Genomic DNA, 26,136 nt, shown 5'->3' with positions numbered 1-26,136 from the left:
CAACTTGATGTTGGATGGTTCCTCACCCTGAAAGTAGTCTATGGGTCAAGAGAAACTGTAATCCAGGTTTCAGTTTTTTTTAAACACCTACTACAAACTTCAGCTAACCTTAGCCACCACAAGCTAACGATCAATGTAAGTGATTGGGGCATGTGAGCATGTTTAAAAAACATAATGTCCAATTCACCTGAAATCAATTCAAATCAACTCCATATTTGGTTTGATGTTACTAAAATGTGATTTGGACATTAAAAGAAACATGCTCACATACCCCCATCACTTCCATTGATTGTTAGCGTGTGGTGGCTTAAGTTAGCWTGGATTAGTCTCTCTTGACCCATACTTTCAGGGTGAGGGACCATCTAACATAAAGTTGTAAAATAGTGAACTACTCCTTTAATAGTTTCCATAGCCATGCAATCTGATGAGGAATAACAAGTTGAATTCCACTGTGTTCATTTGAGAAAAGTGAAACAGTAGGGTGACCCTCTCTACTTCCTATAGGCCATGAGGAACTGTCAGCCTATCACAGCAAACAGTAACTTTACTAACATGGACTGGGAGTGGCATTCAGGATTTCAAAAAGTGTCTGAAAGATCAAAGATTCCATTACACCCAAACTGCTTGCTTTTATCTTGCCAAGTGAAAGGGCACATTCCTCTCAGGGAGTTCACAAAATGAGCACAGAAATGAAACGTTCACCATCCATTGAACAAATGTATAGTGAAGAATAAAATCAATCGTACAAGGACATGCAATAAAACAAAAGTCCCTGTATTCAAGATAGAGCAAGAATAATTTCTGACCTTTAACCACAAACCTGCTGTGTCTCTGCCAAGATACAAATTCACAGCAATTCAACCAGTCCCCCTACATCCGATCCCAGTCTATTCTGTGGACAACTTTTTCCTGTGCACCTCAGCACACAACAGGGTCTCTGCAATATACTGGGTAGAGAGTCAAAGGACAGGAACACAGTGGCATAGGGGCCTTCTGAGTCAATATACCATTACATAATACTCTTACATAAGGGAGTCTGAGATGGCCCGCCAAGTGCCTGCTGCTTCTGGAGAAAAAGACTGACACAGAGTTACTTGGAAAAACAGGATTTATTGATGCTAGCTACAAAGTCTGACGCCTTGTTTTACACTAACATTCTTAACTAACAGTATGGTCAAATAAGATGATTCAATCAGTACATTTTCCTAGTGGTGTTTTAAACACCAGTTTGTTTGTTCCATTCTCACTAACATGACATTTTAACTGATGTTAGACATTTTCAACAGATATTGTACATAAACATCTAGGAAATATGAGTAGACAGTTATAAAATGTAGGCCCCTTTTCACAATTTGTCAGGGGAAACAAACCACATTGTTTTCTGATTGAATGAAGCTTTAAGTTGTACGGCGTTATTATTGTGATCTATCAAATACCTTTCACCACAGGTTTGTGCCTTTCCCACTGTGCTCAACTGATTCACTCATTCCATCATGATTCTGGAATAACCAATTTACTAAAGAAGAGTAAACAGCATATATCTGAGCAGACAGAGTTTGAAATCTGAAGTTTCACCCTTCCTCCCAATGTGAAACGTGTGTCTAATCACTAACGGTCCTCCAAGGCTGGGCCTGTGTGTGAAGATTTCCATAGATTTCCATTATTTGTAGAATAGTATGTATTTGATTGATAGCAGCTAGATAGCAGCTAACAGTGCAGTTCACAATGATTAGGTTGTTCATTAATATCAGGAATCAAGGTAAGACCCAGATGCAGACACGTCAAATTAACAATGGTTTAATAATCCAACAGGGGCAGGCAATAGACAGGTCAAGGCAGGCAGGGGTCAGTAAACCAGAGGTGGGGCAATGGTACCGGACGGCAGGCAGGCTCAGGGTCAGGGTAGTGTCGGTAATCCAGAGGTGGGGCAATGGTACCGGACGGCAGGCAGGCTCAGGGTCAGGGTAGGCAGGGGTCAGTAAACCAGAGGTGGAGCAACGGTACCGGACGGCAGGCAGGCTCAGGGTCAGGGGTAGGCAGAGCGGTCAGGCAGGCGGGCTCTGAGTCAGGACAGGCAAGGCTCAAAACCAGGAGGTCGAGAAAAAGAGAGACTGGGAAAAACAGGAGCTGAGACACAAAAACGCTGGTGAATTGACAAACAAGACAAACTGGCAACGGACAAACAAAAAACACAGGTATAAATACACAGGGGATAATGGGGAAGATGGGCGACACCTGGAGAGGGGTGGAGACAATCACAAGGACAGGTGAAACAGATCAGGGTGTGGCAGTTAAAGTGTGTTTCCTGAGAAGAGAAGAAAATAGTCGTTTTGGTTAGTTGGGGGTCCTGGGAAGAAAGTCCTGGGTAGGGGCTTCACAACCAGGCTGAGAAGGCGTGTTTTTCCTTCACCACCCAGATGCTGTCGATCACTTTACCATACCGAAAGACAAAGAGGCATTCTCCGTCACAGTCAACAAAACAGGATGAAGAGGTGATAAGAGAATTTTGTTCTCAAGGTATATAACCCAATTTAATTATATTACTCAGTCTGCAAACCAGAATTTGTAAGATCCTGGTCGAATGAAACAGACGGAGGCCCAGCTAAAATAGACAAAAAGGTTTATTCACGGGAACGTTCTAAAGTCAAGAATACAAAACAATTCATTTTATACTGACTTCTCACGCCCACACAACCATACGCACACACAATCATACACACACACATACGCACACACATGTCCTGCTACCCAGCCGATAGAGATTAGTGACCTTGTCCTTGAGACGTACTCCCCGTTCTCTCCCAAATCTCTAGTCAGGTCGGCACCAAGCTCAGACAGTCTGTGTTTAAAATACCATAAAGACATATTGTTTTACCCTAATTCTGACTAGGACTACAAATTGATTGATTATGATTTTATACATTCTAATCAATTCCATACAATTATATGTTTCAGGGCGGAATATTCTAATCATTCAATTAACAGATAATTTTCACCTATCAACAGGCCAATGACTTCTGCCTTCCTGTATTACATAACATCAGTAAGATATTGCAGAAGCCATCCACTTCACAGTTAGGTTTAGAATTTAGGTATTCTCTCTCTGCTCACCTGGTCATCGGACACCTGCTCCAGATACAGATGGGTGGTGTTGTGTACCTGCATGCAGGTGTATCCATAATCTGTACTGCAGAAGGCACTCTGGTCCCTTGGATTAGATATGGCAGCTCTGCTTCTAGCTCCTAAGTAACTTTGCAGTATTTCGTTTTTTTGTGTGTTATTTCTTACATTATTAGCCCAGATTTTTTTTGTATTATTACATACAGCCGGAAATAACTTTTRGATATCAGAGCGGCAGTAACTCACCAGCATTACAACCAGGAATATAACTTTCCCGAATTGGATCCTTTGTTCGTACCCCCCAGGGCAATTTAACTTATTCCAGAGGATGCTCCAAAACACCGCCGGCAGAGAAGAGGTATTCGGAGTGGACTCAGGAAGCATGCACACCATCCACCGCTTCCGAGTATAGTACTCCCTAATGTTCAGTCTCTAGATAATAAAGTAAACGAGCTCAGGGCGAGGATCTCCATCCAGAGAGAAATCAGGAATTGTACATACTTTGTTTCACGGAAACATGGCTCTCTCGGGATATACTGTCCCTGTCCATACAGTCAGCTGGGTTCTAAGTACATCGCACAGACAGGAATAAAGAACTCTCCGGGAAGAAGAAAGGCGGAGGTATATGCGTCATGATTAACTACTCATGGTGTGATTGCGATAACATACAGAAACTCAATTCCGTTTGTTCACCCGACCTAGAATACCTCAATCAAATGCCGACCATATTACCTCCCAAGAGAATTATCTTTGGTTATAGTCACAGCCGTGTATATTCCCCATCAAGCCAATACCACGACGGCCCTCAAAGAACTACACTGGAATTTATGCAAACTGGAAACCACATATCCTGAGGCCGCATTTATTGTAGCTGGGGATTTTAACAAAGCAAATTTGAGGACAACGCTACCGAAGTTATACCAACACATTGACTGTAGTACTCACCCTGGAAAAAAATGGACCACTGCTACTGAACCTTTTCAAATGCCTACAAGGACCTTCCCCGCCCTCCCTTCGGCAAATCTGATAATTTTGCTTCTCTCTTCCTATAAGCAGAAACTCCTAAAGTAAGTACCCATGTTAAGGTCTATTCAACGCTGGTCTGACCAATTGAAATCCATGCATCAAGATTGTTTTGATCACATAGACGGGGATATGTTCCGGGTAGCCTCTGAGAATAAGTTCATCAGGAAGTGTATAGGAGATGTTGTACCCACTGTGACTATTAAAACCTACCCAAACCAGAAACCATGGATAGATCCCATCATTCGCACAAAACTGAAAGTGCAAACCACCATGCATTTAACCATGGCAAAGTGACTGGGAATATGGCCGAATACAAACAGTGTAGTTATTCCCTCCGTAAGGCAATCAAACAGGCAAAACATCAGGACAGAGACAAAGTGGAGTCGCAATTCAACGGCTCAGACACAAGACATATGTGGCAGGGTCTACAGACAATCACGGACTACAAAGGGAAAACCAGCCACGTCGAGGACACCGACATCTAGCTTCCGGACAAGCTAAACACCTTCGCCCGCTTTGAGGATAACACAGTGCCACCGACGCGGCCCGCTACCAAGGACGGTGTGCTCTCATTCTCTGTGGCCGACGTGTGTAAGACATTTAAGCGTTTTAACCCTCGCAAGGCTGCCGTCCCAGATGGCATCCCTAGCCGCGTCCTCAGAGCATGTCCAAACCAGCTGACTGGAGTGTTAACGGACATATTCAATCTCTCCCTATCCCAGCTTGCGTCAAGATGTCCACCATTGTTCCTGTACCCAAGAAAGCAAAGGTAACTGAACTAAATTACTATTGCCCCGTATCACTCACTTGTGTCATGAGAGGCCTAGTTAAGGATCATATCAACTCTACCTTACCTGATACCCAAGACCCAATTCAATTTGCTAACCACCCCAATAGATCCACAGACGATGCAATCGCTATCGCTCTGCACGCTGTCCTATCCCATCTGGACAAGAGGAATACCTATGTAAGAATGCTCTTCATTGACTATAGCTCAGCATTCAACACCATAGTACCCTACAAGCTCATCATTAAGCTCGAGACCCTGGGTCTGATACCCACCCTGAGCAACTGGGTCCTGGACTTCCTGATGGGCCGCCCCCCAGGTGGTGAAGGTAGGAAGCTGATCCTCAACACTGGGGCCTCACAAAGGTGTGTGGTCAGCCCCCTCCTGTTCTCCCTGCTCACCCATGACTGCGTGACCACGCACACCTCCAACTCAATCATCAAGTTTGCAGACAACACAACAGTAGTAGACCTGATTACCAACAATGACGGGAGGAGGTGAGGGCCCTGGGAGAGTGGTGCCAGGAAAATAACCCCTCACTCAACATCAACACAACAAAGGAGCTGATCGTGGACTTCAGAAAACAGCAAAGGGAGCACACCAGTATCCACATCGACGGGACTGCAGTGGAGAAGGTGGAAAGCTTCAAGTTCCTCAGCGTACACATCACTGACGATCTGAAATGGTCCACCCACACAGACATTGTGGCGAAGAAGGCGCAACAGCACCTCTTCAACCTCAGGAGGCTGAAAGAAATTTGGCTTGGCCCCTAAAACCCAAACAAACTTTTACAGATGCACAATTGAGAGCATCCTGTCGGGCTGTATTACCGCCTGGTACGACAACTGCACCACCCGCCACCTCAGGGCTCTCCAGAGGGTGGTGCAGTCTGCCCAACACATCACCGGGGGCAAACTACCTGCCTTCCAGGACATCTACAGCACCTGATGTCACAGGAAGGCCAAAAATATCATCAAGGACTTCAACCACCCGACCACGGCCTGTTCACCCCGCTATCATCCAGAAGGTGAGGTCAGTACAGATGCATCAAAGCTGGGACCGAGACACTGAAAAACAGCTTCTATCTTAAAACCTCTCTGGGATATGTGGAAGCATCCCACCTCGCCAACAGCCAGTGAAATTGCAGGGCGCCAAATTCAAATGACAGAAATCTCATAATTAAAATTCCTCAAACATACAAGTATTATACACCATTTTAAAGATAACCTTCTTGTTAATCCAGCCACAGTGTCTGATTTCAAAAAGGCTTTACGGCAAAAGCACACCATGCGATTATGTTAGGTCAGCGCCTAGCCACAGAAAACCATACAGCCATTTTCCAACCAAGGACAGGTGTCACAAAAGACAGAAATAGCATTACAATTAATCACTTACCTTTGATGATCTTCATCTGATGGCACTCCCAGGTCTCCATGTTAGACAATAAATGTTTGTTTTGTTCGATAAAGMTAATCTTTATGTCCAAATACCTCCTTTTTGTTCGCGCGTTTAGTCCAGTAATCCAAATGCACAAAGCGCGCTCACAAAGTCCAGACGAAAAGTCAAAAAAGTTCCATTATAGTTCGTAGAAGCATGTCAAACGATGTATATAATCAATCTTTAGGATGTTTTTATCATAAATCTTCAATAATATTCCAACCGGACAATTCCTTTGACATTAGAAAGGAAAGGGAAAAAAACTCAAAGCTTTCAACCTGACCACTGGTTGAAACAGCTCTTATTCACTCCCCTTTCACAGTAGAAGCCTGAAACAACTTTCTAAAGACTGTTGACATCTAGTGGAAGCCTTAGGAAATCTGACCGCATAGACACAGTATATTGGATAGGCAATCACTTAAAAAAAAATACAAACCTCAGATTCCCCACTTCCTGGTTGGATTTTTCTCAAGTTTTTGGAAGAGCAGGGCAATATGAGTTATGTTATACTCACAGACATTATTTTAACAGTTTTGAAACTTTTTTTAAGAGTGTTTTCTATCCAAATCTACTAATTATATGCATATTCTAGCTTCTGGGCCTGAGTAGCAGGCAGTTTACTCTGGGCACCTTATTCATCCAAGCTACTCAATACTGCCCCCCGTTCCCAAATAAGTTAAGGCCATCAGACTGTTAAATAGTCATCACTAGCCGGCTTCCACCCAGTTACGCAACACTGCACCATAGAGGCTGCTGCCCTATATACACCGACTTGGAATCACTGGCCACTTTAATAATGGAACACTAGTCACTTTAATAATGTTTACATACTGCTTTACTCATCTCATACAGTATATAAACTAAGCAAAAAAGAAACATCCTTTTTCAGGACCCTGTCTTTCAAAGATAATTCGTAAAAATCCAAATAACTTCACAGATCTTCATTGTAAAGGGTTTAAACGCTGTTTCCCATGCTTGTTCAATGAACCATAAACAATTAATGAACATGCACCTGTGGAACGGTCGTTAAGACACTAACAGCTTACAGACGGTAGGCAATTAAGGTCACAGTTATGAAAACTTAGGACACTAAAGAGGCCTTTCTACTGACTCTGAAAAACACCAAAAGAAAGATGCTCAGGGTCCCTGCTCATCTGCGTGAATGTGCCTTAGGCATGCTGCAAGAAGGCATGAGGACTGCAGATGTGGCCAGGGCAATAAATTGCAATGTCCGTATTGTGAGACGCCTAAGACAGCGCTACAGGGAGACAGGACGGACAGCTGATCGTCCTCACAGTGGCAGACCACGTGTAATAACACCTGCACAGGATCGGTACATCCGAACATCACACCTGCGGGACAGGTACAGGAACAACTGCCCGAGTTACACCAGGAACGCACAATCCCTCCATCAGTGATCAGACTGTCCGCAATAGGCTGAGAGAGGCTGGACTGAGGGCTTGTAGGCCTGTTGTAAGGCAGGTACTCACCAGACATCACTGGCAACAACGTCGCCTATGGGCACAAACCCACCGTTGCTGGACCAGACAGGACTGGCAAAAAGTGCTCTTCACTGACGAGTCGCGGTTTTGTCTCACCAGGGGTGATGATCGGATTTGCGTTTATAGTCGAAGGAATGAGCATTACATCGAGGCCTGTACTCTGGAGCGGGATCGATTTGGACATGGAGGGACCGTCATGGTCTGGGGGCGGTGTGTGACAGTATCATCGGACTGAGCTTGTTGTCATTGCAGGCAATCTTAACGCTGTGCATTACAGGGAAGACATCCTCCTTCCTCATGTGGTACCCTTCCTGCAGGCTCATCCTGACATGACCCTCCAGCATGACAATGCCACCAGCCATACTGCCCGTTCTGTGCGTGATTTCCTGCATGACAGGAATGTCAGTGTTCTGCKATGGCCAGGGAAGAGCCCGGATCTCAATCCCATTGAGCATGTCTGGGACCTGTTGGATCGGAGGGTGAGGGCTAGGGCCATTCCCCCCAGAAATGCCTGGGAACTTGCATTGGTGGAAGAGCGGGGTAACATCTCACAGCAAGAACTGGCAAATCTGGTGCATTCCATGAGGAGGAGATGCACTGCAGTACTTAATACAGCTGGTGGCCACACCAGATACTGACTGTTACTTTTGATTTTGACCCCCCCTCTTTGTTCAGGGACACATTATTTCATTTCTGTTAGTCACATGTCTCTGGAACTTGTTCAGTTTATGTCTCAGTTGTTGAAACTTGTTATGGTCATACAAATATTTACACATGTTAAGTTTGCTGAAAATAAACGCAGTTCACGGTGAGAGAACGTTTCTTTTTTTGCTGAGTTTATATACTGTATTCTATTCTACTGCATTTTAGTCAATGCGACATTGCTCAATCTAATATTTATATATTTCTTAATTCCATTCTTTTACTTTTAGATTTGTGTGTATTGCTAGATATTACTGCACTGTTGGAGCTAGGAACACAAGCATATTGCTACACCCGCAATAACATCTGCTAAATATGTGTATGTGACCAATAAAATTTTGATTTGATTAGGGGTGAACAGATTTTCCTGGCAGCCCTGAAAAGGCCATCCACAATCCATCATCTATGCTACTTCACCATCCTTCTTTGATCATGTATAGCGTACTATCTTCTGTTTTTAGTCAAAGGTTCATCTTCTGTTTGTGGAGAGCCACGTGCCTCCCTTAGGCTTATCCTCAGGATCCTGTGACGTTTGGAACACTGGACTGTGGCTCTGGTGCTGTCCTGACACCACTTTGATATGGCCATGACTAACTCATCTGTGGTTAGTCATCACATCAGACAGCATTTATACAGATGAAAATAATTGAATTGTGCACCAGCTAAATAGCTGTTTGAAAGACCACAGCTCACCACCTATTGAATGTGATAAAGATAAGTCAAAGCAGTAAGCTACTTACAGTAGAGCCTGTGATGACATGTACTGGGGCTTTGGCTGTTCCATGCGCTCATTGAAAACTTTGGGAGAGGACCATCAAGGGGCTCTTCAGTCTGTGACAAAACATTGATGGAGAGTGTATAATATGCTGATTATTCACATGGGAACTGACCTTTTAGCCGTAGACAGGCCACCGTCTCTCATATGTGTGCTCCTGGGCCCATAGCTCCAGGTCCAGTCTTGGAAAAAGACATTTCAATAGTTGATATGAAACTAGATACAGTATTTATCTACAGACTATGGACACCAACACAAAGGACTAAGAGCATTTGCTGGATCATAAGGCCTTTTCATGCCAATATTGTATTATGAAAATATTAATTAGTTAACCCCCATAGAACATGCATCACATGTTTTGCCTATTTATTCACATTTGCTATCCATCAAAGGGCACTAAATATAATTCCCAATAGCTTAGACCACTCAAGAAACTCTTAAAGGCAACAAACAAGCTAGAGAAACGTATAGGGAAACATTTGGATAASGGCTTTTTGGGTGGCGTCCAAACCAGCAGTCTGTCGTTGTAATAAAGAAAATGTGTTTGGATTGCTCTGCTCGCGCCAAGTTTTGGGACATTAGTCTGTCTGAGAGGACAGATTTGTGAGCGTAACACCTTTTTGAGCACAGTGCTATTGTGTGAGGTCATCAAACGGAGACCATACCGTGGAGGCATAATACATCCTCCAGACCCGGTGCAGGCGGTTTGGTGTCGTTCCGTCCGAGTCGGACCTGAGACAGAGCAGAGAGACAGACAGACAGATAGCATGCTGGGATTAGGATCTGAAACCTGAAATCTGGTGTCGCTCTCTCATGCCAGGCTGTCAATCCATACCCATGCCAAGTGCTGAATGAAACTATGTGGTTCAAATTGCTGTGATTACAACATCTAACACAGACAGACGTGCTTCAGGGCTAATGTGGACTAGCCAGTTGCCTAAGACGTTGCAGGTCGGAAATGAATGTGTCCAGCAACACAGCAGAAAACAAATCCTGTAGATGCTTTCACGTAACATAGAAGAGTGCGCTGGGACACAGTCTAGCTGTTCTTCACATATCTAACAATGCTATGTCAAGTAAATCATCAGGACCATGTGATTTAAAAAGTGTATTAACAGAATGATATAGAGCTCCCTTGGCCAGACAATAATAACAATTTAATGAGTAAAAAGTTGCATGAGGGGGAGCAGGGATTTATTCCTGGTTGTAAATCTTCTCTTATGATCAGTATAGGGGATGTTTGGCCGGTCGACCGGTTGTTGCTCAGATTTGGTCAGATTTACACCCCTCAGGACGAGGAGCGATCAGTGTTTCTGCATGGCGCCAACGGAGCTCGCTTCAGCACCAAGCTCAGTCCCCCTCTGCCTCGCTCCCTGCTGGACTGCTGCATGTTGCCTTCTACTGACCCGTCAGGCCCATGGTGATCTACACCGCAGCCCTCACCACGTCTGACTGACCAGACCACTCCAAACACATGTTGCTTAATAGAGGACGGCTGTGTTCATTGTCGTTACACGTTTTGGATGCTCCCACTCTAAAACCCCTTGTACATGTTAACAATAGTTGCTATTGAAGTTTACTTGTTAAAACAATTTCACATTCATTAATCTAGGAATACCATTCCTGTTCACAACTAATACAGAGAGTATCATTCATCCATCTATCCATGTAAAAAAAAAAAAACTCTTCCTAAACAGTGAGTGGTTTTATGCCGTACATACAGTACCAGTCAAAAGTTTGGACACACCTACTCATTCAAGGGTTTTTCTTTACTTTTACAATTTTATACATTGTAGAATAATAGTGAAGACATCAAAACTATGAAATGACACATATGGAATCATGTAGTAACCAAAAACAACCTCCTGGCCCATAGTCCTGCGTGTCATCGACTGTGCCACAAAAGCATACTGAAGTGGCAAAATTAGGGTTGCTACAGTTATTGTTATTTTTGGTCGTAAACATTCTTTTGAGTTATTTCTATGAGGTTATTCAATTCTATGAGGTTATTCAATGTATTTTACAGTACAAGGGGAGGGTCACGTGAAAACATATATAAAGTCTCCGTCAAAAGTTTGGACACACCTACTCATCCAAAAAAGTGTTAAACAAATCAAAATATATTTTATATTTGAGATTCTTCAAAGTAGCCACCCTTTGCCTTGATGACAGCAGTGTCTTGGCATTCTCTCAACCACCTTCATGAGGTAGTCACCTGGAATGCATTTCAATTAACAGGTGTGCCTTGTAAAAAGTTCATTTGTTGAATTTCTTTCCTTCTAGATGCGTTTATTTAATAGTTTTGATGTCTTCACTATTATTCTACAATGTAGAAAATAGAAAAAATAAACAAAACCCTGGAATGAGTAGGTGTGRCCAAACTTTTGGCTGGTACTGTACATGCAGTAGCTCTAAAAGTGGGTGCTGTCGGCCTTGTTGTTGTTAGAGCAGTACATGGATCTGTTTCCCATAGTGATGATCCAGGGACACTCCGCTCGGTTCACAAGCCTGTTGGCCTCCTGAGGGAGGATCAGACACCAGCGAATGAGTCACATCGCAGTGTGTGTGTGTGTGTGTGTGCGCACATGTACACACGTGCGTGTGTCTGTGTGTGGGCTCACAAGCACGTGTGCATATGTGTGTGTTTGTACTGTTCAGAACACCATGGTCCAGTTCATGTTTTTCTTCATTATCATAACATAACTACTCAAAACAAAAAGTGTGTTACTCAAGATATTACATAATCCTAAAAAGGGCATTACTGACACTACCAAGTTCACTAATACTGGGACTGTCAGTTAAAGGCTAAGTGCAGTCAAAAATGTGATTTGTCTGTGTTTTATATACAGTTGAAGTCGGAAGTTTACATACACTTAGGTTGGAGTCATTAAAAAGCATGACACAAGTCATTTTTCCAACAATTGTTTACAGACAGATTATTTCACTGTATCACAATTCCAGTGGGTCAGAAGTTTACATACACTAAGTTGACTGTGCCTTTAAACAGCTTGGAAAATTCCAGAAAATTATGTCATGGCTTTAGAAGCTTCTGATAGGCTAATTGACATAATTTGAGTCAATTGGAGGTGTACCTGTGGATGTATTTCAAGGCCTACCTTCAAACTCAGTGCCTCTTTGCTTGACATCATAAGGAAATCAAAAGAAATCAGCCAAGACCTCAGAAAAAAAATTGTAGACCTCCACAATTCTGGTTCATACTTGGTAGCAATTTCCAAACGCCTGAAGATACCACGTTCATCTGTACAAACAATAGTACGCAAGTATAAACACCATGGGACTACGCAGCCGTCATACCGCTCAGGAAGGAGATACGTTCTGTCTCCTAGAGATGAACGTACTTTGGTGCGAAAAGTGCAAATCAATCCCAGAACAACAGCAAAGGACCTTGTGAAGATGCTGGGGGAAACAGGTACAAAAGTATCTATATCCAAAGTAAAATTTGTCCTATATCGACATATCCTGAAAGACCACTCAGCAATGAAGAAGCCACTGCTCCAAAACCGCCCCAAAAAAGACAGACTACGGTGTGCAACTGCACATGGAGACAAAGATCGTACTTTTTGGAAAAATGTCCTCTGGTATGATGAAACAAAAGTAGAACTGTTTGGCCATAATGACCATCGTTATGTTTGGAGGAAAAGGGGGAGGCTTGCAAGCCAAAGACTGTCTCTTATACACATCTAGATGTGTATAAGAGACAGCTGCAGGAGGGACTGGTGCACTTCACAAAATAGATGGCATTGTCACGCCCTGGCCATAGAGGGTTTTAGTCTCTATTTTYGTTAGGCCAGGGTGTGATTAGGGTGGGCATTCTATGTGTTATATTTCTTCATTTTTTTTTTTTGCCGAGTGTGGTTCTCAATCAGAGGCAGCTGTCTATCGTTGTCTCTGATTGGGAATCATACTTAGGCAGCCTTTTCCCCACCTGTGTTTTGTGGGTAGTTGTTTTCTGTTTTGTGTCTGTACCAGACAGAACTGTTTAGTTTTGTTATTTTGTTTCAGTGTTCAGTTTGAATAAATTATCATGAACACGTACCATGCTGCGCTTTGGTCCTCTTCTTCAGACCAGCGTTACAGGCATCATGAGGGAGGGAAATTATGTGGATATATTGAAGCAACATCTCAAGACATCAGTCAGGAAGTTAAAGCTTGGTCGCAAATGGGTCTTCCAAATGGACAATGACCCCAAGCATACTTCCAAAGTTGTGGCAAAATGGCTTAAGGACAACAAAGTCAAGGTATTGGAGTGGCCATCACAAAGCCCTGACATCAATCCTATAGAAAATTTGTGGGCAGAACTGAAAAAGCGTGTGCGAGCAAGGAGGCTTACAAACCTGACTCAGTTACACCAGCTCTGTCGGGAGGAATGGGCCAAAATTCACCCAACTTATTGTGGGAAGCTTGTGGATGTCACGTCTGCTCCCCATCTCCCCCCCCTGGCGATTGAGGGTGCCAGGCTGCACTGCATCACACACTCCTGCCATCTATTAGTTTTCCCCTCCCTGCTCAGACCACTTGCAGACAGTCCGAGCAAAATTCTTGCTTGAGAAACTACTCTTTGATAAGAATTTTTTTTTTTTTTTTTTTACCATTTTCATTTAAAACAATCCCCATAAGGTACTTAATTGTTACCCAGAAAATATTTGATATTGAGATAAAAATGGCTGCATTGGCCCTTTAAGTACTTTACCTCAAGATCCTTTTTAAGTCACTCGTACTGCTTGAAGATGAGGTCTACGCCATAATCAAGAAAGAAGTAGATTTCATATGTATGTAGTGTGCAATCTAGGTGCCTTAAATATCTCAGTGAGATAATTAGCGTCAGAGACCTTCGTTTTCTCTTATCATTTTGTGGTCCTCTTGTCTGTGCTCGTAAGCAAAGCTAATCTTAGACAGCTATTCAGAATACATTCTGCAAAAATATTCATTCTATAACACAATGAGACTGTTTTTCTAATTGCTAGAAAATTGTGGTCGTTACCTCTCCCTCCCTCCCACCAATCCCACACTCACATTCGTCATGGAGATAACTATCTCTCCTAATGACTACAGAAGTAAAACATCTGCTTTAAACCTGCATGGAATACAGCCATTTATCAGACAGATGTCCACATAAACACTACACCAGTCCCCTGCTACAGCAAAGGGCTGTCGGTGGTCACCTCTCCAGACAGGACAGGATGCGATCAACCGATATTTCCTGAAATTCCATCACCTCTACCGCTGGTCATTTATCAACACTATAGCACCAGAACCACCAGACCGGGACACACACAGATAGAACCGGTTCCCGTAATGAAAGAAGACCCAAACCCAAACCTGTGCCTTGGAGAGCGTCAGTCCCAGGCGTGCTATCCACCCACCCAAACACGTGCCATTCCCTCAATATTTCAATTGGCCAAACCTGTGTTGACACGCAGCCTTTCTAGGAAGACGGTTACTAACAACGGCAGGCCAAGCCATGAGCTAGCCGTGTCTTTATGAGTTTAGAGATTTTAATTTCACCAATAAAACTGGGAGCCAATCTTCCTTCCAGTTAAAACAGTAAAGTACGTGGTGAGGTGATGGGGGAGTCTGATACCTCTCCTGGCTTATGTAAGAGGCAGACAGGGTCGAGCAGCCCACCAGGGGAGCCCTGAGTGAGTATGGGTGCTGGAGGTCAGCTGACAGGGTTATTTACCCTTTACCAATTAAGTTAACTGAGAACAAACACTGTATTTATTTTACAGCAACAACCTGTGGAAGAGTTACAGAGGGGATGAATGACATCGCATCTTTGCATCTGTCCCATTATGGTGTCTGTGATTGCACAGGCAGCGCCATTAAGGCCATCTCCAGTTTGAAGTAGCCAATTGTCTTCGACTACTACGTCTATAAGTTGGCAAACAAACTGAAAGGGTGCATACTGCCACCTGGAGTGTGTTGTTTGAACAGGTATAAAGTCAAGGTTTGTGATTTACTGCCACCTGCAGTTATTGAATGTTCGCTCACAAGTATAATTAATTGGCTGATCCCTTCTGGTGACCTGGATGGAATTATGTGATCCTTCCTTAACCCATAGGAAGTCCCACCCAGTTGACTACTTCAAAATGGTTTAAGTTCTCAATGGTGCTGTCCAGTGTGCATGCTAAAACAGGCTTTTGGGAACTAGAGTCCACTATGGAACTTAGCTAGGACACCAGAGTTAACACCCCTACTCTTATGATAAGTGCCATGGATCTTTAGTGACCCCAGAGAGTCAGGACACCTGTTTCAACATCACATTCTAAAGACAGCACCCTATGCAGGGCAATGTCCCCTTCACTGTCACATTTGGGATCAGAGGGAAAAGTATCCCCTACTGGCCCTCCAACCCCACTTCCAGCAGCATCTGGTTTCCCATCCAAGGACTGACCAGGACCAACCCTGCTTAGCCTCAGAGGCAAGTCAGCAGTGGGATGCAGGGTGGTATGCAGAGTTGGGTAACCAGAGACAGTTCCGGACAGAGATTAAAAGGAAAGGTCAGGGTCAGGATAATAGAGGATCTCTAGTCAATGGGATAGTGCAACCTTGGGGTTAAGATTACATGGTCAAGGTAAAAGCTATGATAACTCAATAATTGGTGATTAAACCGTTTGTAACAAAAGACCGGTCTACCATTTGCAACGAAGATTCTGACATAATCCTCATTATGCTGTAAAATACTTGATAATCACAAACCATCCTGTGTGAGTTAGAATGGGAGCCACAGTATGTGCAGCAGTATGAAGGAGCCTGTGAACCCCTGTGAGCGGCACAGTCTGAGTCAAAGGTACTGTACTTAGTCTGGTTAATACCCCCATCTTGTGGTGGCTAGGCAGGGAAGCAGTTGACTGTCTGCTGGATGGACACGAGACCCAAGGTCTCCTTCTGGGACTCCACTTACCGCATACATCAAGCAATATACATTTTAGGAGACCCTGGACAATACAAATAAAAAAGCACTTCTGTTAGTTCAATAACATATGGACTTGTTTTGGACAAATACTGAATGATATACTGCATGTGCATGTCCAAAGAGAAATAACTAGAACTTCCTAGAACAATAGCTCAAAAGTGTTTCTTTTTTTTTCTCCTATTGACAGTGGAAAATCTGATTAGCAAAATMTAAAACGCTTATTTGTGTCATTAATGGACATTGTGTCCCCATGACAAACAGTGAGTCATCGGTTGTTAAAAAAAAGAAAGTATTTAACCTTTATTTAACTAGGCAAGTCAGTTAAGAACTAATTATTGCTTACAATGACGGCCTAGTTGTAACTAGACGGGCTGTTTTCCATGTGTTTTATTTTCCTAGAAAATAATATCAAGAAAAAGATCTGAAGGGAGATGTTCCAACTTTAACCTTGTCAAATGCAATGTGGATGGACTGATTCATAATCCTAATCAACTATCCCCCCAACGTTAACTGTTTAAAAACCACACATACTAACCAATCAGATCTGCCCTTTCATGTCACTAATGAGTCTGTGCTACAAGATGCCCACTTAATCCAGGCTCTTTGAAACGTTAAAGAAACAATTGCTGTCTGAATATCACCAGCTCACGCCATGGCTCATGGTTTCAAATGGCACCAGTTACATCCTATTGCCTCAGACGGGCCAGTGATCTATATGTGCAGGGGAACAAAGGCGCTCTTGATAGTGGCCTTAGTGTCTCATGTGGACATGCTGGTCTCATGCAGCTGGAATGCTAAGGACTCTTGTGGTCAGCCGGGCTTAATTGCCTTTTACTCTGTTGGTTTTGGGCGGAAAAAAAAGCTGAAGTAAGCTGCCACGAGTTTAGGTTCTGACGAGCACCACAGAAAAAAATGCGGTGTTATCTGAGTAAGGGGGGAGGGTACTGATTTTTGATATCATGTTCTAATGTCTGGTGACAAGGCCAAGAAAAACAGGCTACAGTTAGCAGCTCCTTAATTGAGGCCAGACAGTAGGCAGACTAGGCACATTACACTGGGAAAGAGTAAACGAGGCCTGGGGATACACGGCGCACAAACATTATGGTGCACGATTAGATGTTTTACATTCAATCCCCCCTTATGCTAACACACTCACACCTGAAAGCACATTCTCACATCTGCACACAGATGAACAAACACAGACACACACGGTATAAGCGTTTGAGATGTGTTAGCAGCTGATCCTCTGGATATGACACGTCTGAATGGCTGAGCCTGTAAATCTCTGCCCTTTTTATGCAGATCTCTCACTGAGCTGTTAGCCTAAACCCAGATTCCAAGGACTTAAGCTCTGGAACTCTTATATCTAAGGGGCATCAAGATTGTCCATCATGAACCCAGGGTTACACAGAGTATGATTAGGCATACCGTTGAGTAATCTGACAAACGTTTATCAATAGCTATTATTAACGATCAGGACACACGATCAGGACACACAGAAAGAAATATCAAAACAAACTATGAACCAACTATATTAATTTGTGGTCGAAAAGCATTAAACATTAAAAAAGCATTAAACATTTATGGAAATGTAGCTAGCTAGCTAATTTGTCCTGGGATATAATCATTGGGTTGTTATTTGACCTGAAATGCACAAGGTCCTCTACTCCGACAATTAATCCTCAGATAAAAGGGTAAACCGAGTTAGTTTCTAGTAATCTCTCCTCCTTCAGTCTTCTTCTTCTACTTTGGACTTTATATGGCGGTTGGCAACCAACTTTAAGGAGCATTACCACAACCAACTGGACTGGAGTGTGGACCTCAGTTCATCTTTCAATGACCTACGTCGGTATATGCTCCTAAAAACCAATGAGGAGATGGGAGACGCAGGACTTGCAGTGCATCAAGCGTCACAAATAGAACCAAGTTCTATTTTAGCGCCTGGCTACGCAGACGCTCATTGACGCGCGTGAGAAGTGTGGGTGCAATGATTGAATAACATGTATATGTAATTGTATTTTGCAACGCTCGTGCACGAGACGCGGGCGGTGTGGTCATAATGTTAGTCTCCTCCTGAACTCCCTGTTCACCCACGACTGTACGGCTGCGCACAACTCCAACACCATCATTAAGTTTGCTGATGACACAACGGTGGTAGGCCTGATCACTGATGGCAATGAGACCGCCTATAGAGAGGAGGTCAGTGACCTGGCAGTGTGGTGCCAAGACAACAACCTCTCCCTCAACATCAGCAAGACAAAGGAGCTGATCGTGGACTACAGGAGGCCCCCCTCCACATTGACAGGGCTGTAGTGAAGCGCGTCTAAAGCTTCAAGTTCCTCGGTGTCCACATCCCTAAGGAATTCACATTGTCCACACACACCAACACAGCCGTGAAGAAAGCACGACAATGCCTCTTCCCCCTTAGGAGGCTGAAAAGATTTGTCATGGGCCCTCAGATCCTCAAAAAGTTCTACAACTACACCATTGACAGCATCTTGACTGGCTGCATCACCGCTTGGTATGGCAACTGCTTGGCATCCGACCACAAGGCGCTACAGACGGTAGTGTGTACGGCCCAGTACATCACTGGGGCCGAGCTCCCTGTCATCCAGGACCTCTATATCAGGCAATGTGTCAAAGACTTCAGCCACCCACTGATGCAGCAAGTCTGGAACCAACAGGACCCTAAACAGCTTCTACACCGAAGCCATAAGACTACATAGCTACCCAGACTATCTGCATTGACCTTCTTTGCACTAACTCTTTTGACTCATCACATACGCTACTGTTATTGTTTAGTATTTATCCGGTTGCCTAATCACTTTATCCCTACCTATATGAATATCTACCTCAATTACCTCCTACCCCTGCACATCGACTCAGTACTGGTACCCTGTGTATACAGCCAAGTTATCGTTACTCATTATGTATTTATTCCTTGTGTTATTATTTTTCTATATTTTTCTCTTTGTATTGTTGGGAAGGGCTGATAAGTAAGCATTTCACTGTTAGTCTATACCTGTTGTTTACGAAGCATGGGACAAATACAATTTTATTTTATTTGAGCCCAGTAGACTTTGTCTGAGAGTCATTGTGGGGTAAATAGAGTTTCTGTCAGTTGTTTCCATTGGCTTAAACGCAAGATAGGAAACTGATCTGTCTCAGCCAGTGTTTATTTTGGACAAGGATTACTTGTTTAGATGTAGGTGGTTCTTGAACCAGCTCCAGACTTAGAAGCTGAAATAGCTCCCATATGTTCCAATGGCACAGTGGAGTTGACGAAAGTGTTTTCAACAGTGGAAAAGCTGTGGTTGCTCCACTCTGACCAAAAAGTTGTTTTTCTGAGATTCTACCCCTGCCTCACAGTACAGTAGCACATTATGGATACCAAGTCTGGGGAGGTCTGGCAYTCTGTCTTACCAATATGAAATGCAGAATGTACTGAGTTTTTACCCAAACCATGTAATAATAGCATTGATTAGATGTGACCTGTACAGAATGCACCAAAACATGTACCAGGAGCGGAAAGCATTGGCTAATGGGGAGCAGAAAGTAAGCAGACTTCAACCATGTTGACTCACTGTTTATGAAGATTTCATAACACTGTCAGTTTTTATCATCAGTTTAACACTGAATGACTGGTGAGTGTGGGTGTGAGTGTGAGTGTGAGTGTGAGTGTGAGTGAGAGTGAGAGTGAGAGAGGAGTAAATAAGTAGAGAGGGTCAAGTTAAGGTCCTACTCACTATGCAGCCTCGTGGTTCCCAGAACAGGTCATATAGGGCACGTAAACAGCTATGGACTGGATCTGACGCATGAACTCATCTCCAATCCTACCGTTGTCCTGAAAAAGTTTGATTTAGTCATTTACCACAGCATAATACACAGTATTAGTGCTAATGAAGTCTGAAATAATAACGCTGACAGAATAAATGTAAAACGCACATTCAATTATCTAAAGCTAAAGTACTGTAAATCTTTCCAGACAACTTTAGGAATGTTCCATTTGCATACCAAACAAAACCCCAATGAAACCAGAACTGTTAATTTCACAAATATTCTAATGGTGGCAATTGAGCTTATGTACACACTGCGGTGGATGGCATGGCCGTCTTCTGGTTTTCAGTTGCCATTGCCCTTAATGAGCTTTCAGACAGAATTTCTATTTCTGTTTTTCTATTTATAATATCAAGGAAGCCYCGGAACAGAGTTAGACATTCCAGTTCAAACTCAGCATGAATTGCAGTTATTAATTTTTGTGGTTGTCTGCTCAGAATGTCCAGCATTTTTCTCCATGTTTGAGAAAAGTATGAAATGAGCCAACTTTGCTTTTTAATTTCAGGGAAACAGCAGCCACTGACGTATACCATTGGGGATTAATACCTGTATATGTCATAGTAATTATGAAGAGCGCTGGCCAGTTAGGTTTAGGGAAACATGGCCTCTGTCTCGGCTGAATAGAGCCCTGGTGCTGTACTTCCTAGGTGTTATGTCCCTAATTCCAGAGTTCAGCACAGGATTAAGGCATTTCACAGCTATGCAGTTCATTACAGCAGTGTGTCTTAACCATGGCCCAGGCTCTTAAGATCTGCTGATGAAAAGGCGAACACTAGAGATAAGACTGAGCAGGGGCAGAGTGGCTCTATCTCATATATCATCATGSATCTAAACAGATACCCAGATGGCCTTTAGTGGTCTAGACTCATGACGACAGAGCCCACTTTTACATCTTACCCTGAGGATACCATAAGCTTTGAGTGTGCCTCTGTATGCCATAGTTTAACGTCATGAAAATCCCATGAGAACGTGCTTAGCATAAATGGTATGTGTATCATTCTACCAATTGACCAGTGATGGACAAGCATGTACAGAAAACAAAAATATTTTGATATTTTACCTCATGCATGTCATATGCAAAGTCCCCTAGAAAACAAAAAAGCACATGTTCGTCATGCTTTGCATAATTTTTCCAAAGTGTGCTCCATATGTCACCTAAAGTATCAGGTTTCAGGTAAGACCNTAGAAAACAAAAAAGCACATGTTCGTCATGCTTTGCATAATTTTTCCAAAGTGTGCTCCATATGTCACCTAAAGTATCAGGTTTCAGGTAAGACCCAAGTGCAGACTGTGTTGAAYTAACAATGGTTATTGCAACAACAGGGGCAGGCAAACGATAGTTCAAGGCAGGCAGGGGCCGATYATCCAGAGTAGTGTGGCCAAGGTACAGGACGGCAGGCAGGCGCAGGGTCAGGTCAAGCAGAGGTCGGTAATCCAGAGTAGGGGCAAAGGCACAGGAAAGCAGGCAGGCCCAGAGTCAGGACAGGCAAGGGTCAAAACCAGGATGACGAGAAAAAGAGAGACTGGGGAAAAGCAGGAGCTGAGACAAAACGCTGGTTGACTTGAACAAACAGGAGACAAAGGGCTGTGAGACATGGGTTTAGATCTAGACAGATGAAAAGTAGGAAGTATATGGAGGGTACGGGGCAACAGAGGACGAACAGCAGAGGGGCTATTGATTTCAGGCAATGGGCATGAAACGGGCTCCAGCCCACGATGGCACCAGTAGACCAGTCAATCGAGGGATTGTGTCGCTGGATCCAAGAGAATCSCAATACCACAGGAATCTGRGGAGGCTCAATTAGCAGGAATTGGATCGTCTCGCTGTGATTCCCTGACACTCGTAGGTTGATGGGGGTGGTATGGTGGGTGACCCGGCCTATAGAGCGCCCGTCCAGCGCCCGTCCAGCGCATTCCCATCCATGGGAATGGAGAGGGGTTGAGTGGGGATGCCCAGCTCGGACGCCAGGGTAACATCCATAAGACTCATATCAGCCCCAGAGTCGATGAGTATCTGGAGAGACTTGGACTGGTCGCCCCACCACAGGGTGGCATAGAGATGGGGGTGAGTAGCGGAAGAAGCAACATTATCCTTAAGACCCACCAGAGTACTCATTCCTACCAATGAGCTAGGTCTCTTGAAGGGACAGGTAGACACATAATGACCGACAGTACCGCAATACAGACAACTCTGGGTGTTAAGTCTGCGTACTCCTTCGGCTGCATCGGCTAGGGACAAATCGTCAGTCTTCGGAGGCTCTTGGAGGAACTCMGGTAAGCTTGGATCCTCTTGGGGYCGAAGACCCCGGGGACTTCCGGAGTTCATCAGATGCAAGGTGGGATCCTTGAGTGAGCGATTGGGARCGCAATCAGACCTCTTCTCCCTCCTACTTTCCCGTAGCCGWCCATCGATCRGGATGGTTAAAGCAATGAATGAGTCGAGATCCGTCGGTAGTTCCTGGGCTGCAAGCTCGTCCTTTACTTCCTCTGAAAAWCCGTGCAGGAACGTGTCGAACAGCTCTTCCGGGTTCCAGACACCCTCCTGGATGCCTGGAACAAGCACAAGGAAAGGTGACACAAAGTTAACCACAATTGTATACCACTATGATTGAAGTTATTATGCAACGGCAACATTGATATGCTATTCACTTATGACAATCAGTCGGGAATTAGCCGCTTAACCACTTAGGATGAGATCATAAATGCTGCCGACTTGGGTCTACTACTGCAGTCTGGCCAGAGACTGAGGGTTCTCATTGCCCATGTCCCCATAGATGGAAAACCTGGGACTCCAGCTAGCACTCTCATTCAGAGCAGTAAAGGAGAACACATCACTCTAGCCAGCCTCACTGCCACAGTGGTACACTGCAGTGAACACAGGAAAGAAAACACTGTTCTATCAATACTATGATGATGACCGAATGTGACAGGCCATAAACATCCATCATGCTAGTTCGGTGAACATGGAAACCTACCATAAGCAGAGGCAGGTCTCAGGACAGTGAGTGTGACCCTGTGTATGTGGATCTCCCTCCCTTCTGATCCCGTRCATAAAAAATCTGTCGTTCTGCCCCTGAACAAGGCAGTTAATCCACTGTTCCTAGAGTGTCATTGAAAATGAGAATTTGTTCTTAACTGACTTGCCTAYTTAAATAAAGGTAAAATCAATTATCAAAAAGAGGTGCYTTGCTCTCGGCGGTCAGCTCAAACAGTCCCCCTCCACAGGCCGTACTCCACGGTGCTCTCCTCTGTCTAATTGATGGTGGTCCAGGTGATCTCCATAGAGGCAGGGAGTCCTGGGGAGAAAAGCTCCAAAGTTATCCAGTGAGGGGGCCTGCTGATCAGACTGCTCACCCTGCCAACCTGGATAGAGTTACCTCCCTGGATACTTACTGATCCACTTACATAAGCTGGGAGAAACTCGCTTAAAAGGCTTGTATTGTTCAATAACTCAGAAGTCTGTGCTTTTGATCTCCCTGTTGACAGGATTTGTGAATTAAACATTTGGTTAAACTCACTGGATATGACTTGTTAGTACAGTAGTGCTTGTGGTTATATACACGTGAATCGCTAGTTATCATGCAGTAGTCTATAGGGCTAATAGGTATGCAGTGTACCATATAGTAGATGGTTAGTGATTGTAATACTAGTAGTCTTAGTAGTATTATCAGTAGTGCTAGGGTAAATTAATACAGTTAGTGCATGTAGTACGTAGTGCTAGTGCACTATACTACGTAGTTGCAGTCAGTAGCATCTATACATAGTATTAGCTAGTGTAATGATATAAGTATATGCAGTGTCCTATAACTAGTAAGAGTAGGATGTAATCTGTATAATCAGTGGTGCTGAGTGTACTATATAATAATGGTGCTAGTGGTACTTAAACATACACGTAGTGCGTTAGGTTTTAATACAAGTAGTGGCCAGTGCACTATATCGATTCGTGCTAGTGTACTTATATGTAGTGCTAGTGTATTGAGTGAGGGAGGGGGGCAGGTATGAAAGTGGGTGTTTATAAGGAGGGGTGCGTGAGTGCAGGGCCTCAGTAGGGCTACGGTACGTGCTGAGGTGGGGCAGGCGTATGAAGCAGCCGTGAGGTCGCTAGGTGGGTAGAGTGTGAAGGCCATTTTCATTTCTGAGCTTGCGTATCCATCCAGTTGGTGCTAGTGCTAAATATCAGTATGCTATGTGTTTATACAGTAGTGCCAAGTGGCACTATACATGTGTGCTAGTGTGCTATACAGTAGTGCTAGTGTATTGTATACAGTGGTACTAGTGTACTATTATAGGTATTTCTAGTGTACTATATAGTAAGCTAGTGTACAATAGTAGTGCTAGTGATTAAGTAAGTGTTATATCACAGTAGGCTAGTGTATTACATAGCTAGTGTATTATACAGTAGTGCTAGTGTATTATACTAGTAGTGCTAGTGTTTTATACAGTAGTGCTAGTGTTTTTTACAGTGTGTGCTATTGTACTATATAGTAGTGTGCAGTGTATTATACAGTAGTGCTAGTGTTTTTATACAGTAGTGCTGAGTGTTTTATACAGTAGTGCCTAGGTGTTTATACAGTAGTGGCTAGTGTTATTATACAGTAGTGCTAGTGTTTTATACAGCGTAGTGCTAGTGTTTATACAGTATGCTAGTGTTCTAGTAGTGAGTACCAGTAGTCAGCTCAGTGTATTTATACATGTGCTAGTGCTTTTAAAGAAGCACTAGTATGTAGTCGTTGTAGTGATACAGTAGTGTCTGTGCACTTAATTACGTATGTGCCTAGTGTATTATACACTAGTGAGTGCCTAGTAGTTTCTAGTGCACTATCGTCAGTCTAGTCGTACTATAAATAGCTATGCTAGTGCACTAAGTCTATTTATCTATAGCTACGTGTCATGTACAGCCTGGCAGTGTAGCTATATAGTTTGCTAGTCGTATTTCATACGTTGTAGTGTTTAATACAGTACCCCGTGCATATTACCAGTGGTGCTACGTCGTACTATATCGTGTAGTACATGTGCTTAGGTCTTAAGTATTGCAGCTAACAGGTCTAGTCGTACATATAGTAGCAGTGTATTTAGTATCAAGTGTTACGTAGAGTGCTAGTGCACTATATACGTAAGTGCTCAGCTGTATTATACAGTAGTGCCAAGTGTAGTATACAGTGGTGCTAGTGTACTATACTACGTGGTGCTCAGTGTATTATACCAGTAGTGCTAGTGTTTTTATACAGCTAGCGCCACGTTGCACGCTAATACACGTGCGGTGCCTCAGTGTGCTATACACACGTAGTGCTAGTGTATTATACAGTAGTACTAGTGTACTATATAGTTAGTGTCAGTGTACTATATATGTAATGCTAGTGTACAAACCAGTGTGCTAGTGTATTCCATACAGTACGTGCTAGTGTATTATTACAGTAGTGCTCAGTGTTCTTAGTACAGTAGTGCCCACGTGGACCTAGTATACGTCAGCTGCTACGTTGTGTTCTATATCAGTAGTGTCGGTAGTGTTTATACATAGTCGCTAGTTTTTACTACACGTAGTGCTGGTGATCTATATAGTTCAGTGCTATTGTATTAATAACCAGTATGCTAGTGTTTATACAGTTAGTGCCAGTGACAGTATCAGTGGTGCTAGTGTGCTATATGATGCGTGTGCTATCGCTTAATCTAGTTAATCTAGTAGTCTAGCTTAATTACGTAGTGCTAGTGGTATTATACAATGAGTGTATACAGCTGGCTCAGTGTTTTTATACGTAGTGCCAGTGCACTTATGAGTGGTCTGTGTAGCTATATAGTAATTGCTACGTGTCCCCCATTTTTATACGGTAGTGTCTAGTTGCACTATACATAGTAGTGCTAAGTGTTCAGCATACATGTAGTGCTTAGTGTTTTATACAGCTTAGTGCTGAGTGTTATTTATACAGTATGCTGCGTGCATCTATATACGTAGTGTGCAGTGTATTGATACAGTAGTGCTAGTGTGTTATAGCAGTAGGTGGCCAGTTGCAGCTAT

At 43.5% G+C, this 26,136-nt stretch overlaps 1 pseudogene; it reads right to left on the bottom strand.

Annotated features, from left to right (window-relative positions):
• Nucleotides 1-2,374: 2,374 nt before the first annotated feature.
• On the bottom strand, nt 2,375-24,250 carry LOC112080556 (acid phosphatase type 7-like; annotated as a pseudogene).
• Nucleotides 24,251-26,136: the final 1,886 nt, after the last annotated feature.

Source organism: Salvelinus sp. IW2-2015, unplaced genomic scaffold (assembly GCF_002910315.2).
Source record: "Salvelinus sp. IW2-2015 unplaced genomic scaffold, ASM291031v2 Un_scaffold16374, whole genome shotgun sequence".
Lineage (NCBI taxonomy): Eukaryota > Metazoa > Chordata > Actinopteri > Salmoniformes > Salmonidae > Salvelinus > Salvelinus sp. IW2-2015.
The sequence above is the reverse complement of the archived record's forward strand: the minus strand, read 5'-3'. Positions and strand labels throughout refer to the sequence as shown.